The sequence below is a fragment of the Schistocerca serialis genome, chromosome 9 (assembly GCF_023864345.2).
Source record: "Schistocerca serialis cubense isolate TAMUIC-IGC-003099 chromosome 9, iqSchSeri2.2, whole genome shotgun sequence".
NCBI lineage: Eukaryota > Metazoa > Arthropoda > Insecta > Orthoptera > Acrididae > Schistocerca > Schistocerca serialis.
The window spans coordinates 200,881,685-200,886,504 of NC_064646.1; the positions used below are offsets into that span (position 1 = coordinate 200,881,685).

General features: G+C 36.6%; 1 pseudogene; it reads left to right on the plus strand.

Moving 5' to 3' along the window:
- Positions 1-4,367: 4,367 nt before the first annotated feature.
- On the plus strand, positions 4,368-4,484 carry LOC126420081 (5S ribosomal RNA; annotated as a pseudogene).
- The last annotated feature ends 336 nt before the right edge of the window (positions 4,485-4,820 follow it).

The window sequence follows — 4,820 nt, forward strand, 5'->3', positions numbered from 1 at the left end:
AAATAAATTCAACAGAAATGGGAATTTCACCTACGGAATAAACGAAAGAAGATGCAATAACTTTATGAGGAAGAGTAAATGGATCAGGATTAACAAACATTAACAAGAATATACTATACTCATCATAGAATAGCAGTCTTAACTAATTTTTTCTTTCAGAATACAAGGTGATTGATGCAGGCTGTCAGACAGAACTACACATGTTAGTTTTAGTGATGAAATATGCTAGAGATAAGGAATAGTTGTATAATGAGTAATGAAGTGATTTTTTGCAGATGATAATGAATGCTGATGAATAATGAGGAAGGATATGCTATTATGAATAGTGAAGTTTTTCTTTACAGGTGATGATAATAATGAAGTTATGATAATATGGATAATGAAGTGATGGATAATGAAGTTTTTTCTTTACAGATGAGGATAATGTTGAAGTTATATTTAGACTATGTAGTTATTTAAGTATTTGTTGCAGTTTGTTTTGACAGCAGGTGTTATATTGCATAGTAGGATGACGGAAAGTTTTGGAAAGAACAGCTATGGAACACATTTTTATACACGTTTCACTACCTGTTAATTCGAAGTTCACTACTTTTCAGCATAGTGTGCGTTTCTTCTTTCAGGTCAATAATCCATTTTGTATTTTTTCCAGGAGAAGCTTTTCATGATACTTACTAAACCTGTTACTTATTATACCTGTCCTAGTACTTGCATTTTTATTTTTTACCCATTTGTGTTTATCATTTATAAATGTGATCACATATACCGCGTTGTTATATAACCTTGCTACAGCTGATTCATGACGAATGACGTTACCTATCCTCATTTGCAGCAATCGATCCCAACGCCATGCATTGCTAACAAAAAAATGTATTACCAGTCCCAAATAGTGATACCAGTTTGAGAAAGTTCTGAGTAATGCTGATTAGCTCTGAATAGTATGTCACTTGAGTAATGACTTCTTAATGAGACAAATATATATATATATATATATATATATATATATATATATATATATATATATATATATAATAATGCTTTGTAACTGGCTAATAACTGCCACTGTTTATTGTAATGAGACTACTTATAATGCCCGTGATTGTTAATGCTATGATTGTAATTAGCTGATTTTTAATAATGACTTCATAATGATCTGAATAATACTGAATGAGGAACAATGTTTTATTGTAATGAGACTACTTATAATGCCCATGATTATTAATGCAATGACTGTAATTAACTGATTTTTAATAATGACTTTGTAATGATCTGAATAATACTGAATGATGAACAATGTTTTATTCTATTCAATACTTGCTGGCCACTGAGTGCCAATAATTAATGTCACCCAATGGATTATGTTATTAATTATGCCATTAATTAGCTCTTGTTTTCAATGTTGAGTTTTCATGTTTTGGTAAATGGCCAATGAGTGCCAATAATTTGTATCACTCAATGTATTATGTTAATGCTAGGCCAATAATTGACTCTCCTTTTCAATTAAGACGTCTGATGAACATTATTCTGTCATACTAAATATGCTTTGTAACTGGCCAAGGACTGCCACTGTTTATTGTTATACGATTACCCATGATGCCAGCTAATGATTAATACTATATTGGAATGACAAATAATTAATTAACTATGCCATACTTTGTAACTGGAAAAGAATGCGATTGTTTAATAATGCTTTGTAATTAGGAGAAGGCTAATGATTCTTACTATATTGGAATGACAAATGATTAATTAACCATGCTATACTTTGTAACTGGAAAAGAATGCGATTATTTAATAATGCTTTGTAACTAGGAAAAGAAGGTTACTGATTCTATGTAAAACAATTAATGAACATTTTTTCTGTAATACTACATACATGGTACAGAAATGTTCAATAACTGGGCTATGAATGCCGCAAACTACTAATGAAGAATGGTATGTGACTTAATGTCCTTCACCTTATGAGCTAACTACCCTGAATTACTGCAATGTCGATTTGTCCGGTCCATCCTCATGATCATGGAGCACTATATTCGGTTTTGCACTAATTCTACGTTGGTGTGCCTTGTAAGAGCGTGGTGTTGACACGACATGCTGTCCACCACCGTGAGCGATGAAGACATTATTATGGTCCCACTGTTTGGTGTACCTAATGTACTGCCAAAATGAGAACATGGAACATTACTACGACAGTTCAGTGTCTTGGCTACACTGATAAATTCTGATGGGAAAAGAACTTCAAATTGTGTCACTTGGTGTTGTACTTCTGTGGAAAGATATGGACTTTCAGAACAGCTGTGTGCAATCTAAAGTGCTACAACCATGATGCAATCCTTCCCTTTCCTGTCCTAATTCTTGTCACATAGTGAAAATCATTTTTTTTGCTAACATCATATATGTTCATGGGTTATACATTTTTTTCGATTCGCTGAACTTCAGTGCGAGTACACTTATGTCACTGGTCGACTTGATTTTTTGCCATTATGTTTATTTATTGCGAAAATGCTAAATACATTTTTTCGATTTGTTCTGAAGTACAGTATATGTACACTCTTGTCTTTTATATTGTATATACATTTTTATTTTAATGATATGTTCTGAACTACAGTGCATGTGCACTTATGTTAGGTGTTAATATGTTTTCTACTGAACTTCAGTGCCAGTGCACTTTTCTCATTTTTCAATATGATTTGTACTCATTCTGTATATTCAATACTTCAGTGTGTATGCACTTATGTCATTTGTTACTCATTGTATATACATTTCGTCATTTGCTGATATGTTCTCAACTCCAGTGCGAGTACACTCATGTCACTTATCAACATGATTTTCTGTCATTCTGTTTATTTGTTCTGAAAATGCTAAAGAATTTTTTCAGTGCGTGTGCACTCTGTTATCTGTCAAATAATTTGTATATACAGTTTTCTGATTTGCTAATATGTTTTGTACTCATATCTTGTCTTTGTCTGAAATGTTTTGTACTCGGTGCATGTGCACAACATTTAATTCATGTATTTAATTATTCTGTAAATTGTAAAAGTTCATTAATTAAAGAAAAAACTTTGCCGCGCTTGGCAAGTCCAAATGACTCACCATCGCTGCCAAATTTTTGCCCCCTCAGTGGAGAGTTATGAAACACGTATGTAACGTAGCAGCGATGGTGAGGCATGATAAAATCTTTGACCAGAGAGCCTTTTATCGTAGTTAGTCTGCGCTTGACCGCGCGAGTGTTGCGAGCAGTACGCTAGTAGTCGTCATACAGGGCAGTAGGTCAGTAGTAGCAGCCCAGTGCAGTTGTGTGGTGTAGTCTATCGGCAGTAGTGGTCTAGTCCTGTCACGGTCGCGAGCGGGACGCAGTCGGCGAGCGTCGACATGGCATTCTGGTCAAGATGCTGAATGAGGTATATTGTTAATGTAGGTAATCATCAGATAATGTAAAGTTTATTTATTGTAATTAATTTCCAACAAGTGCCCCAATAATAATTTTGATTTCAAAGCAATTTTTACAAAAAAAAATTTATTTAATTGAACTAACGATTTCGTTCCACTTCCCTTAAAGAAAAGTTTTAGTGAAATTTAAAAAAAAAAAAAAATATTATTTGCAATGCAGTTCCTCCAAGCCGTGCGCAACAATAAGAGCAGAAATTTGACAAGCAGTTTCAATGAGGTAAGAATTTAATTCTGATTTTTTTGCACAGGGCCAAAGACCGATATTTGGGTTTAATTGAATTTTCATTGTCACTGAAGTTTCATTAGCACTGGATTGTTTTTCATCATTTTCGTGACAGCTTATACTTTCAGTCAGATTGCGATTCTCATTTTATTGTCGTTAAATTTAATTGCTATGGAGGTTAGCATTCTTAAATAATATTGTCATATTTTTTATTTAAATATTTTTGTGGAGAGGTTACAACCTAAAGACATCACACACATCCATGCCCGAGGCAGGATTCGAACCTGCGACCGTAGCAGTCACGCGGTTCCAGACTGAAGCGCCTAGAACCGCTCGGCCACCACGGCCGGCTTATTCTCACCCATAAATATCCTAATGTGATATTTAGGGGCGAGACCAATGTCAATTTTGATAGTTCTCGCATCCAGCAACAGATGGCATCTCTAAGCTTTTACGTTTTCCCGAGCATGTCTTCATATATTGCTTCAAGCAAATGTTTCGCCTTTTGCCAAAAAATACCGCATTTGAGAATTCGCAGGACATAATTAGCTATTACTAGGAATTATTTCTTTAGCGGTTTCTTAGATTTGTTAACTTTATTTGAGACATCGATTATACACAAATCCAGATTTTATAGACAAAGTAGCTGAGTATACAGCTTTGCCCTGTGTGCATTTACTCCTTCCTCCTTTCCCTTCCAGGCAACGGTCTTGCCGCAGTGGATACACCGGTTCCCGTGAGATCACCGAAGTTAGGCGCTGTCGGGCGTGGCTGGCAGTTGGATGGGTGACCATCCAGCCGCCATGTGCTGTTGCCATTTTTCGGGGTGCACTCAGCCTCGTGAGGCCAACTGAGGAGCTACTCGACCGAATAGTAGCGGCTCCGGTCACAGAAAACCATGATAACGACCGGGAGAGCGGTGTGCTGACCACACGCCCCTCCTATCCGCATCCTCAACTGAGGATGACACGGCGGTCGGATGGTGCCGATGGGCCACTTGTGGCCTGACGACGGACTGCCTTTCCCTTCCATCTTCTCCTGCCTCTCTGTTTCCATCCCCTTCTCCCTGTCTCTCAGCATCTCCTCCACTCCTCTCTCTCTCTGTCCACTTCCTCCTACCCTTCCTGCTCTTAACTCTCTCCTCCCCGTCTGT